A 16,345-nucleotide genomic window follows, 5' to 3' on the forward strand; every position below is an offset into this window, starting at 1 on the left:
CAACAATTAGAATCCAAGCCGCAAGAGCTCTGACGTTACGACAGTGATTTATACATTAATCAGACGGCGCATACCGACGACCGGCCACTTCCATACATGCTAATAAAAATGAGCATATATGCTACATCCTTAAACGATTTTACAGCGTCATCTTACAAGTAGCGTTTTTTTTTTTTCTCCCTCTATGCAGACATCTTACGTAAGCATTTCAGCTATAATATCTATCGTTACGAATCTGATCGCTCGGTATAAGAGAAGCGGTTGCATCAAGGTCGTGTGTCAAAAGCGTGTAACAATCACAGCGTGAACGATAGCTTCGTTAGCACGTGTTAAAAGCTAACGCAAACTCGTTTAAACAAGCATCAAGTCAGACTTCTGTGCAGTCCGCAAAGATACAGCGGTTCTGCATGAATTCAGCCGAGTTGTTTTGCTTGCAACCATGTGGGACTCATTTGCGAAGGGAACTTCTGGCATCGGTTCCAGGCATGGTTTTGATGTTCTTGATAGGCACGGCGCGCACATTACGGCCGCCATCAAAACTATTCCAAGATAATTGTGGCCCTGTCGCCATAATGAGGAGGAAAATTCTACACCTCCAGTTCGATCTGTTTTTGCCAGTTCCATATTTTTGAATAGCTTTTTACGGCCACATATTCCAGTAATTTAGGGGGAGTAAAAATATTTGTGCCTATTCAGTTACAGTTCTTCTGTTCAAAGGTTACCAGGCAATTTTGCGTCTGCTTTTCAGTCCAGTTTGGATGAAATTGCATGAGAGGCCTTTTGAGGCAGAACTTTGGGCACTGCAACGTGTACAGACTTTAATAGTAAACGGTTGAAACCTATAAATGTTCATTTTCCCACAAATAAATATCCAAAGAATAACAAAAACCAAGGGCAAAAGTAATTACTATATATTACATGTAATCTGGGTAATCGTTGATATAATGCTGCTCTTTGACGACGGTGCAATAAATTCAATGTTGGAAATGAGCTCGCCATGCTGTGATTACAATCTGAGTTTGGACTTGCGTTGCGTGCTCAATTGCACAGAAAACATATACATTACAGTTAAATGCAGACGCGTAATGCCAAAAGTAACTCATTTCGCACCATTTTGTAGCACCAGAACAGTACTTGCATTATATCGCTTTCGGGCAGTAATCGGAAAAACTCAACACTAAACATTACGGTGCAGTCTTTTGGGTCTCTAAAAAAACCAATAGACCCTCTGAGTGTTGCCTCCAGCTGCAAGAGGAACCTCAGCGGGTCACAACTACCTTAAGTGCTTTCTTGGCAAAGTGAGAGAAACCTTAGCGAGAGCAATTTTGTGCTTTTCTCTGGAAACCTGAGCCTGAATGCTAGCACCGAGTACCAGATGGCAGTATTTGTCCATCTCCACAAACGGTCAACACATCAAAAGTTGTTGGGAACACCACTCGCGTTTATGCTTTCATGCTACGTAAGCCTAAAACTGTAGGAGAGTTTGTGAGGCCTTTTCAAAAATAATCGCCGGTATAATCTTACTTTCGCATGTACGTATAAGAAGTTAAGTAATGGCTGACGGAACGATTAATCGGATATCAGAATTATTATTCACGATTTTGAAACATCCATTTTGGCCGGTCCCCGAGAGCGGGTCAACGGTCTCCATAGGATCTCGGCGTGCGCATAGACAAGACAACAAATCTTTGAAATGTGAAGCAGGCCCCAAATCTTCCAAGCGGTAAATTCAGTCCACCAGCAGCTGCACACCCGCATAAAGCGACCTCCATGAGACACCCCCTGCCTGCATCCGCCAGAGGACTCGACGCAGGATGAAGGGACAGGTTGGGTTTCATCTTCACATCACAAGGAGACAACAGATACTGACACTTTCAAAAAGTACTCTCTATGCTATACTGCTAGCTACCACATGTTGCAAAAAATGACAATCTGTGTTACAAAATGCAACAATGTCATCATTTTTTATGGTTCTTGCATTGAAGTTTGGACAATAGCGCCCAGAAATCTGATCATCATCAAACTAAAAGTAGTTTGGCATTTCAAATAAAATTGACACTGACATTTTGAATGAAAAAAAAAAAAGAGGAAGGTTTACATCACTACACACATGTACTGTCTAGAAATATAGAGCCTTATATGTCATACAAGTGTCATGTTTCTGTTCTGTGGGGGGTTGGGTTTTCGTTTGTTATGGGTGTTCTTGTTTTTGTCTGTGGTTGGTGTTTTTTGTCTTGTGTTCCTGGTTTCTTCCACTTGTCTCGTTATGTCTGACCACGTCCACCTGTGTGTGTCATCCCTTCCCCAGGAGTGTCTCATTAGTGTTTGTGTATTTAGCCGGTTGTGTGTATGTTAGTCGGTGTGGGTGCATTGTCAATGTTAAGTGTGGAAGTTCGTGTGCCAAGTCATCGCCACAGTCAAGTCATCGCCACAGCCAAGTAGCCATTGTCACAGCTAGGGGGTGTTAAAAAAAAATTGATTCGGCAATATATCGCGATATTACAGCACACAATTCTCGTATCGATTCATATGCAGCCAAATCGATTTTTAAAGATCTGTTTTTTTTTGTTTTTAAAAAAATATATATATATTTTTATTTTTATTATTATTATTATTTTTTATAATAAAGTTTTTGATGGAAATATTATAGAACATTAAGCCTTTATATTTTATTTCAATGCTGTTCAAACATGAAACAGATTCTAACCTGTTTGTTAAATACAGTGGCTCACAGTTATAAGCCTGAAGTACATTTTCATACAAATCTTACAGTGTACATGTACAAGTTTACTGATTAGTATTTTCTAAACTAAAATTGACTTTTCGATATCAAGATTAATCGAATCGTGACCTATGAATCGTGATACAGATTGAATCGCAAGGTACTGGGCAATTCACATCCCTAGTCACAGCCAAGTCATCCTAGTCACAGCCAAGAAGCCGTAGCTCCAGCTAAGTCATAGTCACTCCATGGCAAGTGTCAAGTCACGTCACGCTCGTTCCAGTCATGGCGACCGGTCTACTCACGTCCTGTCCAGTCATGGCGACCAGTCCAGCCCAGTCCCGTCCAATCACGGTGACCAGTCCAGTCCCGTCCAGTCATGGTTGTCTGCTAACCTTTCCTCCTATGGTTAATAAAAGTACCACGCATTGCACTTGATTCTTGTTCTCATCCATTCACGTTCCTTCATGACAACAAGTATTTAAGTCCGGCAAAGTTAATAAAGATTTTATGATTCCAAAGAGCTGATTCTGGAACTAATTATTTACTGTAAAGGACTTATGTAGGGAAAAACTGTTTTCAAATTCAGTTCTTTGCATTTTATTATTATTAGTATTTTTAAACCGACTAGTTGAAGTGAAAGGAGACACCGTTTCATCTGGTAGTGACAGCTGGTTAGAGAGATAATGTGCATTGTGTGTGTGTGTGTGTGTGTGTGTGTGTGTGTGTGTGTGTGTGTGTGTGTGTGTGTGTGTGTGTGTGTGTGTGTGTGTGTGTGTGTGTGCGTGTGCGTGTGTATTTGAGAATGCAGCTGCAGGCTGGTGACATGATGGTAGGAGTCCATAACATCATTCGAGGGTTTCAGAGTGCACAGCAACTTGATAGCCATTAGGAAGTACCCACATACAGTACATTATATAATAAATAACACTCCCATATTTCCAAGTTGTTGCAAAATAACTCTACATGCTGGTAACATTTGTAATAAAGAGGATTTATGCCATCTAAGTGAAGTTACTCATGTTATATTTATGGTTCTGCGTCTTGTTCAAAGAAAGCCCCCCCCCCCCCCCCCCCCCCCCCCATGTGGCCCAAGGCGCTAGCTGATTATGCAGCTCGAGGGTTGGAATCCAGATTTGAGTCCAAAGACAACAGGCTTGAAATGACTCAAGCCATCGGCATCCCAACTAATGGAAACCTAATATTAGGAATGCTCCCCCTCGTCCCCTTGCTCTGCCCTTACGGCTTTTAGCTTGTAACCTCCAGAACACCGGCTAATGATAGCTGTAAATTAGGTTGAGTAACAACGGTGTAGGAAATGTATGTCGGGCCAATGTGACGAGGTGGAGGAGGAGGGGAAAACAAACTGTGATTACTGGAAATTCAAGTTATTATTTATATCTGCAGAAATTTTGTCACAGTTTTCGTAGCTCCGTTTGGTTTTCGTCGGTTCGAAAATGGTCCGTACCAAATTTATCCTCGCAAATGGCAACTTTGAGTGTTTTCTTGTAGTTTTTGTCAAACAGGACATTGTGAACATGTCGTCACGTCGTCAGTGAAACAATGGCTTGTAATGTACCTCAAAAAAACGAAGTCAAGGTTTGATAATGAAAGAAAAATGTTAATCACGATTATTTGGATAATAATTTCAATAAAGATTAATTAAACCATTTCTTTTTTGGTACAAAAACAATGTTTTAACAGGTAGAAAATATTAATTGACCAAACAACAAAATTGATCAAATTTGCTATTTTCAAATAAAAAAGCTGCAAAATGTATACATTCAAGTATGGTTTCTTTGTATAAACAAACATAGTGCATTAGAGTTTACTTACACATAAATGGTCATAGAACTATTGTAACATTGAAATAAACAATTTCATTGGATGTCTCAAGTACAAATTTTGAACTCAAGTATGCTCACTATAGTATTAGACATTGTAAAATGAATAAACAATGTTGACAAAAGTGCAACTTGTAAAAAATTTAAATAAAAAAACTGCACCAGCATAATCTGAATTAGAAACAGATGTAGGACATGAGAACTCCAAAGCTTGCCTCAAAACAACTCAAAATTTGTAATAATTGTTTTGTTGTTTATGCCCGTTTTGTAATCGTGGCGTGTAATAATCGAAATCGTAACTGAATTTCGATTAATTGTGCAGCCCGAGACGAGGTACCATTGTACATTTAAAACACAAAATGCAATTAAACAGTAAAATGAAGCTTATAGCCATGCATGAAACCAGTTTTAAGTATTTTTTAAAAACACTTTACAGTACCTTACTTCTGTCTTTTTTTTTTCCTTTTATTTACAGTATTTGTACATTTTAGTACAGTAAGTACATTTTACGTTTGTATTTTAATCTTTATCGTTCACTTAGCACTTGACTGTACCTGGAGAGCTAAATATGTTTAATGTTGTACCACTGATTTAAAGGTTTTGGTTGAGTTGTATTACATAGCAGCTAACTTCTTCTCTTTTTTTTTTTTGCACTAGCATGACAGTCCAAAACATCAAAACAATGGTTTAATGATAGTGACAGTTTGGCTCTGAAAGTTGAAGAAATGGGAGGTCAGCCAGCGAGCGGAATGTGTTTAACCTCAGCCGATCCATAAAAATAAACACTGATTGACTCTTTTCCGAGTCCAATTTCTACAACTGAGACCGAAACAGTTCAAGCCAGGCCTTGCTGGACCTAATAACGGATTGTAAAAGTCCCAGTAAAGAGGAGCTTGACCCCATGAGGCCGAAGCCCCCAGAAGCTCACTGGAATGTCATCAGTCTTCTGCCAAAGTCTCGGAGATTGCTTGTAGCTTTCTCATGTTTATCTCGCGTGACGGCTCTGGGAAAAATAAAAATAACCTCGACTCCACCAAAATCCAGGATGAAATTTTCTTTCAAGGGGGAGAGCAGCGGCCAGATGATTGATCATAATGCTAAGCCCCCAGTACCATTTGCTTCACATTAATAATGTTGACTAAAGTAAGATTTCATTTGCAGTGAAGTCATATGGACGCTCAATCTGGGTAATATTGAGCGGATAGTGGTACCTTGAGATAAGAGCGACCTGACATACACGTTTTTGAAAACAAGCTGTTGCAGTGAACTCAAGTCAGGTCACTTTATAAAAAGCAACAGTTTGAGATAGCGAACAAATGTTAAAAAAAAAAAAGGTTTAAGGCAACTCCCAATTAAAATTTACTGTCAAACTAAATATAGTATATAACAAAGAGTAATTGCATGTGTAAGTCCACTAGCTTACTGCTAACAAAAAATAGGAAACACCATCGACAGGCTAAAGTAGACATGCAGACAGACAATAGCGCCATACTCACAGGCTTATATTCTTTATCCTCTGTGAAAATATGAATTAGCACAGCTTACTGAGTCAAAGTAGTTCTACGTTAGTGTCTACATGACCGTATTATACTGCTGTCTGGTGGCAAAGTCGCGAACACCAGAAGTTGCTGTAATTAATTATTCATGATGTGCAAAATGTTTTAAAAAAAACCACTTTCTATTTAATGATGTTACTACTGTTAGAGTGATATTTTCCTTATTAAAAACGTAACACTTACTACTAATTATTGGTAACTCCATTCATTTTAATGGGTATGGATGATTTGACATATGAATGTTTTAAATTACCAGAGTGATCGCGGAACAAATTAAATGTATGGTATATTTTTGGTAAAATCAGAGGTGGCATATCCAGGTCCAGAAAGTAAAAACCTTGCCACAGTTTGGCTTTTAGCTTTAGCTAGCTAGCACCAGGGTCTAAAGGCATACTATGGCAAAGTTTGGCTTTATTGGTAATTCCATTCATTTTAATCGGTATGGATGATTTGACATATGAATGTTTTAAGTAACTATGGCATGGTTTAGCTTAAGCCCCAGGTGCTAGCTAGCTAGCTCCCTAGCAGGTAAGCGAGCACCATGGGAGCTAGCTAGCTCAGCTAGCTAGCACCAGGGGCTAAAGCCAAACTGTATTAGGGTTTTTACTTTCTGGACCTGGATTTGCCACCTCTGGGTAAGATGAGTACATTTCCCCTCAAACTACATATTATTGACAAGAGCATGTCCAAGCAGTGCACCCGGACATGAGTTACAGCAGCTCTAATGCAAAAGCTGTTGGCATTTTATCACTCCAATTATAGTTAAAAAACACCCGCATTAGAGGCCGTTTGAATGGCCTTGGGGGAGAAGAGGAAAAATGTGCACTCAGCATGAAAAAGTAAAAAAGGTCTATGAAGAGCCTATTTATATAAAATAGGCCGAGCAGAAGAGGTTAGATAAATAAGAAGTATTGGAGGACGTCAACACCTCAACGTGGCGCAGAATCGACTTACAGACCCAGCGTGGATTCATACACACAAGGTGTACGTGGTATCTTTCCCTCACTAACAAAAAAATCTGACTTTGACATGTCATACGGATATTATTGCTTGGCCCCAAAACAAAAAATGAATTCCAGGCGGTCAAGATAAATCATGTTGGGGAATACTAAAAAAACAAACTGTTTAGCACTCACGATGCAGACCTCCGCCAAGGCTTGAACTCAGAACAAAAATGTGTCACGTTTGTCCATTTTTTGTTAGTTATGATTCTGGAGTAGGGTGGATCTATTGCTGCCATAGTGACTGAAACACACATATACATATACAGTATATCACTCAGAGAGCTTCTACAGCAGGAATGTCAAATTATTTTTAATTTCGGGCCATCATAGTGTTATGGTTTCCCTCAGAGAGCCCGTTAATGACGGTGGAATTCTTTTAAAGCGAAAATTGCAATACTCTACTGCTACATCCGGTGGTGGTTTGCGTGCCTTTCTTAGCTCTGGTTACTTAGTTACAGTTTATTTTTTAACTTTCTATTTAATTGATGTTATATTTTCCTTTTTAAAAACATTTTTTTATTTCTTTGTTTTTTGGCATTGAGATTGGAACGGATTATTTGAAATTCCATTCATTTTAATGGGGTTGGATGATTTGACATATGAATGTTTTAAGTTGAACAAATTAAATTGATGGTACATGTTTGGTAAGATGGGTACAGACAATTACTTGGAAACTGCAGATGTGGCTGTGTTCATGATTCGCCAATCACACACTCAAAATCATGTTAATCGGGAAATCGGGGAACAACTTCCATCATTTAACGTGCCTCTAATTAATGCCAAATAAAATATTAGCTGTTCTAGTAGGCTTTTCGTGATATTTCCAACAGAAAAAGATGTTGTTGTTTTTTTTTTTTTAATTATGAGGCATTATGAGTTCCAAGTAGTAGTCAGAATTGATACAAAACCTTAAAGTGATACTTGACTAATTTAGCCATTTTAATTCATTCAGTTCATATTTTGTCTAGAATTAATAATAATTAATATTTTCCTTTCTTCACGTACACAAACACGCACACGACGTCACATCCGCGGACAGAGGGCGAACCCAAATCCAGTCCGAAAACTATTAACCCATTATGAACAGCTAAGGTGTTAATCTACTAATCAAAAAATGTTTCAGTCATTAATTATTCATTAAAAAGGCTATTGCAAAGATATTTGGGGGCAAATTGTTGCAAAGTGCAGCACTAATCATACTTCTTCTTTTTTTCATCGCAAAAGAAATGGCATTTAAACAGGGGTGTGTAGACTCTTTGTTTTTTTATCCACTGTAAGTGGACTTGGCACCCGCAAAAAAATGGTCATCATTACAGTAATTTGAACACACGGGTTGTTGCAATGTTATCCTCATAAATCCACCTGCAAAGTCTAAATAGAGCTCAGTTGGAAGAGTCGCAGAGATGCTGTGCAACGGCTCGTTTGCAAACAGTGAGCACTAAAGGGTGGTCCGCTCTGTTTATCATGGTTTACCGTGTCCTCCTTGGTCTGTGTTCACTCCACGCTGTCAGTGTGGGTGTTCTTCATTTACGCCTTGGACCAAATGCCCCAGGGACGGATGCGTCGGCGAGGACACTCGTGCGACCTTCAGTTTGAAAACAGATAGAAAGACAGTGTTGAGTGGACTGCCAAGGTTCATTTTGGTTAAACATGTCATGTAACTTTTGCAAATGTACACTGTTGTCATGATGTGTTTTGTAAATATTGTGTCATTATATTGTCATGTTAAAAAGGATTCACAGGGACCAAAAATCTTCTTCTTTTTTTTTGGGCCCAAACATTTTGAAGTGATTCTTTCCCTTTGTGAAGCTATTGTGATAATTAAAAGGGAGACTTTTCACTTGAATGGTCTAATTTGTTAAAAGTCTCAGTCTAAACTTGACAATAGTACTTTAGCAGCAGAATGGATATGAACAACAAACAACTCATACAATTTAGCAATTTGATAGCGACAAAGGTTGCAAAAACAGTGACCTATGTAAGAGAAAGAAAGTTACTATACTATAGATTTTTTTTTGGTTCAGTTTACTTTTGCAGACTTAACATAATTCAGGTTTTACATCTTCTATATACAGATAACAATCCCAGTTCAGCCGGACCTACAAAATGCCACACACACAAAAATGCTATATACTGTAGGGGTGGAAATCTTTGAATGTATCACGATTCGATTCCGATTTTCGGGTGTGCGATTTGATTCAGAATCGATTTTTGCTTCAGAACTATTTTTGATTCAAAATGATTTGATTGACAATGATTTTTGCTTCAATCTATAGATGTGCAAGAAATTGTAATGATCTACTCCAGCCTGACTCGCTAATGCTAATTAGCGCGCTACTCGCGGCACTTTTATCACTCAAAAGAACGGCTCCACGCTGCAAAACAACTTTTATTGGAATAACTTGATCGTGACTTTTTCCTTCTACTCTCCAATATGGCTACAACTTAACAGTTCATCAGACCGCGTGGAACCACACTGCCCCTCAGTGGCCAAATCGGGCACAACATAAACAGCGCTCCCAATAAAGGCACGCACAAACAACGGGAAGACAGTATGAAATAATTTAAATAAAATCGATTTTGGGACATTTAAAATCGATTCTGAATCGTGCTAAATGAGAATCGATTTTTTTGGCACACCCCTAATATACTGTATACGCTATACCACTGTCAGGAAACACTACCAACTATTTACATACAATGTAAACAGTAATACTGTATTGTTATTTGGAACTCAGCCTTAGATAAGGTAAATGGAATTATGAACAGTTTGAAATAGCAGTAAGAGTTAGTACGGGTTAATCAGATGCACTTTGACACACTCATTTAACATGCCAGAACTGTCACTGAAACACAACCTGCATGTAAATCTGCTAAAATGAAACAGTAATGCTACATTGTATTTTTTTTTTCTTTCTTTCCAGGCTCCAAAATGCCATTGTCCTCTAAACAAAGGGCCCAAAGCGACACCCTTTCATCTGCCTTCAGTTGAGTCGCGTGTAAACATTCGCTTAATCATAGCAAACGTCACATTTACGGGCATCCCCGTGTGTGGTGACAATTGTTACGTAAGGGCGACCTCACAAAGCTGCGTTTGCACGTGGACATAAGCACCAGGTGGGCTCCAGCTCATTGTTTATACTCATTTGGAAGGGTGTGTGTGTGTGGGGGGGGGACCTCCTTCGAGCGACATCAGCTCCAACCAGAGACAGACAGACAACCACCATACGAGAGTGGTCTCTTACTGTAAATATTTTCTTAGCTGTGCATTTGTCGGGCTCCCTCCTAAGAAGGTGTGAAGTTGGACACCACTTAGACAGCTGCGTTTCAAGTCGAGAGTACATTACATGTTGATGAAGACGACTATAGCGGATTCATTAGCATTGTTGTTGTAGCCGCGTCAGCTTCGGAAAAAACTCCTCAGAGTGGGCAACCAACTGATTTCAAAACGGGGGATAAAATCGTTAACTCACTGATGTAGGAAATGGGCAATGAATGTGTTTTGTTTGTTGGCCACTGACTAACTTTGATGTAGACTGCTTTGATAGCTTCTCGTGCTAGCTATCAGCTAGCCACCTGTTAAATTCTTACTTGGCATTTTGGCCTGGGACAACAGCATTCGTAAACTAGATGAAGCAATTTCTAGAGAAATTGTGTGTGAATGCTGAAATGATGAATAAAAAAAATATAGAAACATGGCAACATACAGAATGATGTGGAATGTTATTGAAGATATGGCATTATGTCAAATGGTATTGAACGATTTGGAACGATAGTAAATGATATTGAATGTTTGTGAAAGGTAGTGGTGCTAATGCTGCATTAAAGGATGTGGAATGATATTGAATATTTAATTATATGGAATTTGGTGAAATTATATTGTGAAAATATGTGAGTGAAAAGTGTGGAATTTTTGGTATGTGGGAATGTTGAATGTCATTCCCAAGGTAAAGTGAATGAGCTTAACATTTTTTTAATGTGTTGTTGAATTGTTGAATGTGTCATTGGAAATTAATGGGGAATTTGTGGGTCAAAAACGTAGAATTATGTGGAACGTGGAAACATTTTGCACGGGTGAATTATATCAGATTGAATAGCAAGGTGAATTGAAAGAGGTGAATGTTTGAATTTTGAATAGGAACGATACTGAATTCCTAATAGGAACGATTTGAACTGTAACCTTAAGTCCTAACCCTAAGAAATTTTGACGGTGAAAAATAGCGGATAAATGGGGAATTTTTGCTATGTAAGAATTGGGGGAGTGCTGAAGATTGATCCCAAGCTGAATTGAATGAGCTCAACGGTTTGAATTTCGAACGGGAGGACATTTTTGAATGTCTGATTCAAAATGAATGGGGATTTTTGGGGTGGAAAATGTTGAATTGTGGGAAAATGGTAAAAGCTAGGAATGAGAAAAATAATAGCTCACGAAGCGTATATTTTCGGAACACATTGAAGGTAGAATGGTTTGAATTGATCAAGAATTGTAAAAGTAGTTGAAGGATAAAAAGTGGCGGCATAAAAAGATATAATAATAAAACTAAAGGTAGAATAACAAACAGTTTATTACAACTATCAACCATGGATGATGCAATATGGACAGTTGGACACAATGAGAAATGGAATGGTGGAATGAATAGATGTCTTTAAACGTTATTTACTCCCCTCCAGTCCAACCTACAAGACAAAGAGTGGCTTTTTTTTCTTCGAGATAAATAATTATTTGCGATAGCGAAGCTGAAGGGAAAATGTGATGTTGCGGGATTGGAATGCCTCCGTTGCGTACTGCCAAAGCTGAGCTGGAAGCATTTAGCAGAGAACCTGTACTAGGAACCACTAATAACTTGCAAAGAGGAGCACACATCTGGTCGGACGTCTGAGGCATGAGAGGTTAAGATTATTGAAACTGGGCCACCGATCTCTGCCATTCGCAGCCTGAGAATGAGGCCTAATGTTCAACAAAAATCTTAAGTACAGGAAATAGGCCTGCTATCATAATACAGCCATGTGCCTTGGCAGACAACCAAACGAAAATTGCTTTGTGTTTACTATTTTTGAGTTGGGCCAAACGTTTATGGATGGATAAATCACAAATCCGCAGCAAAGATACCGCCGTCACCGAGGTGTTTATTTTCGTTGCCGTTGCCAAAAAGTGCATCAGATAGATAGAACAAGTAAGAGTTTATTTACGCAGCTATCAGCTTTGTTCGAGGGTTTAGATGATAATCCGAAAAGTTTCACCCTCTAAGCTACTGGAGAGCACTCACTAAAATTGGGAAGCTTCTTCGAGAGACAGAAATACATTTCAAGTGAATACAACTCAAATCCAACTACAATACTATTTTGATATTGCTAAGTCTTTTACTTTCAACGTGAAACTAACCGCATCATAACCGTCTCAAACTGAGCCGTGCTTTAGTAGTTCACATCGTAATCCCACATAATCGAACTGGATCAAACGACACTTTACCAACCTTGAATCGTATCACGCTCCATTTATATATGTGCTGTATGTGCTAGCTCGCTGCCTAGCTGCCTGTTCCTCCACAAATGATAATTCAATAAGATTTTCAACAGGGTGCCAAAAAATTTGAAAGTGGAACGATTCAATTCGGTTTGACTAATTGCTATTACGAATCGATTCGATATGTTACAGCTCAATGATTGATGCCAATGACTTTTTTTGTTGTCATTTTACATTTGAAAGAACTTGTCAATACGGTAAATATGCCATTTCCATCTAAGATATAGCTCGCCAATAAAAGACGGATAGATACGCATCTCTATACATTTCAAAGTGGAACTATTCGATTAGGTTTGATTTGATGCACTCGCATCTTTTACCCTAAACAATTGAAGGATGCACAGTAGGATACATTTCATTAAGCCAAATTTGACAGTCCGTGCACCACCCTCCACACACTTGAGATCATTTTCACTTAATCTACCTAAAGATCAAACAAAAACATAAAATCACAACTTCCTCATGCGAGGTCAAATTTTGACATTTTCAAGTGCACACACGTTCACACGGGTAGAACAATTTGCTGAACCTTTTAGCATCTTTCCCCACCGAGTCGGCCCTCAAGGAAAGTGTCGGGATCATAATTGCGTGTCATGCATTTTTGCGTTTGATTCCCCTCGTGTGAGGAACTGCCGCTTGGGGGCTGCTGCCACTTTATCGTCCGCCAAGAGGAACACTCGGTTGAGGCCTCTTTTCATCTGGCCCTCGGGCAAGGAGGATTTGATATTTATTAAAAATAGAGATCAGTGTATTTCCTGCAGTTCTGACTCCATAACCTCGGGTTATGTCAGTGACCACACAGCGACTGGATGTGAAACACCTCCGCTGCATGTTTACCTGACCTGCCATTTGAATTTTGCTTCCTAAGATGTGCACGTCGGGACTTCATTACACTTGGAATCCTTTCCGTGCTGCCTTGATCTTAAAAGTATGCTTAGTCTTTGTCACAAGCATTTCAACTGGACATATTTGCATTGAATCTGTTTGGCTTGGGTCCACCACTAATGGGTTCAAGCACATTGTATTTCCATATGATCCTGGAGAGCTGCCATACTTTTTAGGGACCACTGCTTTTTTTTTTTTTTTATAAAGAATGCATACATACATTAGGCATACATGCCATAGAGAAAGAACAACTGCCAGCAACCCTCCCCCTAAAATTCACTTTCGTCTGCAAAACATCTGGAATTCATTGGGAGAAGGAGGAGGAGGAGGAGGAGGAGGAGGAGGTGGTTTCGGGGGGAAAATGAACTCCAAAAGGAGTCTGTAGATTTGGACACAGCCCCTGCTTTGAGCTTCCCTCGAATGGATTGGTTCGGCTTGCAAACAGAAACTTTCTGATTAGATGTCTTCAAAAGACTTTTGCTTGGCTCTTGTTGTGACAGCAGTGACAAAAAAACTGCTTTTGTTCATCACAGACTACAAATGTATTATTTAACATTTCTCTAAGTAAAAAAATAATAATTAAGCCGAATATTTTTTTGACTGATGTGATCCACCTGCAATCTGCTCACAACATGGCTTCATGTAAGGTTGTCCATCTAGTCTTAGTCATATTTATTTGTACTGAATCCTTTGAGATATATGTAAATGTCTGTCATTACATTGCCCCCTCAACTTCATTAAATGGTAGAAAAATGAGTCACTGTGACCAAAACCTGCCGGGAAGTCACGTGACTATTACTTTTGTCTATGTGATCAATTCAAATAGGCATTTAGAAGTGATTATTTTGTTTTCTTCAGTGGTTTTAAATGTAATAATATTTTTTGGGGTTAGAATGAATATATATATATATATATATATATATATATATATATATATATATATATATATAATATGTTCTAGCTCAGTTCGATAAGGCATGATACAAAGAGTTTCTTGTTGTCATTTTGCATACATCAATGAAATTCTCAGTGCTGTAAATCCGGCATTTACTTCAAAATGCATGTCTCTCCGGAAAAAGACGATTCGATACGTATTTTGATATATTTTAAAGTGAAATGATTTGATTCTGTTCGATTTGATGCACTGACATCTTTAAAATCAAAACACCCCTAATATAGACATATGTACACACTCACGGCTTTGGGTAGACTCGTGACAACATTAACCATGGCTGAGTTAAATACAACCGCTGATGTACGCTCAACAAGTTACTCGCATCAGGGGTCGATTGGTTTGAGTGAACATTGTTAATCAGTTTCAATAACTGCACCTTAGCCACGTTGTGAAGTGTGTAAGTGTATTTTTACTGCCAAAATATGAGAGAAATATTTGTCTAGAAGTGCTTGTTAAAGGAAATAAAACGTGTTGCAGTGCCTAAAGCAAATAGTTGTGCAGTAATAGCGGGATGCACGCTGCATGGTGGCCTCTATGAAGTGAATTACATCTGTTTTTTGTCGGTCTGAGACATTAATCATAACCTGCTGCAATGGTCTTTACAGTGCATGTGTAACTGCAAAGACAAAATACCCACATTGTACTGAACTTCTTTTTTTTTAACCCACACCTGTTATATGTAGGTGACATTTTTGTCTGCAATTATCTCTAAAAACCAAAAAAAAAAAAACGAAAACATCATAAACTCCTGTTTTATTGTCATGTTGTGGTGCATAGAAGACAAACTGGCTCAAAATGACAAAAAACTTATGGCATGTGCAGATGTACCCCATTTAAACATAAAAAGTGTGAGAAAAAAAAAAAAAAAAAAAAAAAGAGTCAAGACCCTGATTTTATTAAGCTTTGCAATTTTGGCCTAATAAAAACTTTGTTCTCTTCTATTTTATTTATGGTGACAATTAGCATAAAATTCACTGCTCCTTCCCTCAAAATACATTCCTAAAGAAAGCACTACAAGCATCCTGAATACATTTGACCTCTAGCTGCAATCATGACTTCACAAAACACTTTTTTTCCCTCCACTCGAGTTACTCAAGCGGGAGAGCGCCCTAATTGTTTGCTTTGCTTCCTGCTAGCGGCACACGTCTGCTACCGCGCATGACACTGGCAGCAGCAGATGTGTGCCGGGTTGCAGAATAAATAAACTGGGCCAAGATGATGCTGTCCGCAGAAGCTAAATATTGACTTAACGACCTGTAATCAGATTCACTCACATGACAGAATGGAAATAAACAGCAACACGGGCCCAAGTCGAGCCTCCCACCACAACACAGGAACACTTGCCGGGAGCTGGGGAGAAAGAAAAAAAAAACCCGCCACTTGGGAATCTCAACTCAAGCCGGTCGCGCAGTGGGAACTTGCCTGTGACACAAAAGGCTGTGCTTAGCCTCGGGCAGATGTAGTTTCATGTGTGGCAGCCCTGCGCATTGCATCTTTGGCTCTTAATATAAACCTGTGCAAGTATAGTTTAGAGGTTTCTGTTCAACTAAAACCAATGTAACTTGTTTAAAAGATTCTCTACATCTGGTTCCACGATAAACGTTAGACAGCTCTTTTGGTTGGTCTTCCACAAAGACACAACGTGCATTCATTGGGGTTCTATAAATTAGCGCTCTAAAATAAAGAGGGACAAAAAAAACTTCATGTGGCTCGAATTTGGAGATTAAACAATTGTTGTAAATCAGGAGCATCGAAGGGGCAATAAATCTGTCGTTCCATCTTTTGGATCATCTCTCTTGAGGTCCATGTTAGCAGAATGTGAAGTACGGTGCTTCACTCCGGGAATCACTCCTGG

At 38.9% G+C, this 16,345-nt stretch overlaps 1 long non-coding RNA gene across 2 annotated transcripts in view; it reads right to left on the reverse strand.

Annotated features, from left to right (window-relative positions):
• LOC147173411 (uncharacterized) overlaps positions 1–16,345 on the reverse strand; it is a 117,305-nt gene that overhangs the window by 88,502 nt on the left and 12,458 nt on the right. For both annotated transcript variants that reach the window (XR_015094877.1, XR_015094876.1), the window contains exon 2: positions 8,600–8,711. This is a non-coding gene — a long non-coding RNA (uncharacterized LOC147173411). The remainder of the gene's footprint in view (positions 1–8,599; positions 8,712–16,345) is intronic.

The sequence above is a fragment of the Leptonotus elevatus genome, chromosome 5, assembly GCF_054856555.1.
Source record: "Leptonotus elevatus isolate MCC_2025b chromosome 5, RoL_Lele_1.0, whole genome shotgun sequence".
Lineage (NCBI taxonomy): Eukaryota > Metazoa > Chordata > Actinopteri > Syngnathiformes > Syngnathidae > Leptonotus > Leptonotus elevatus.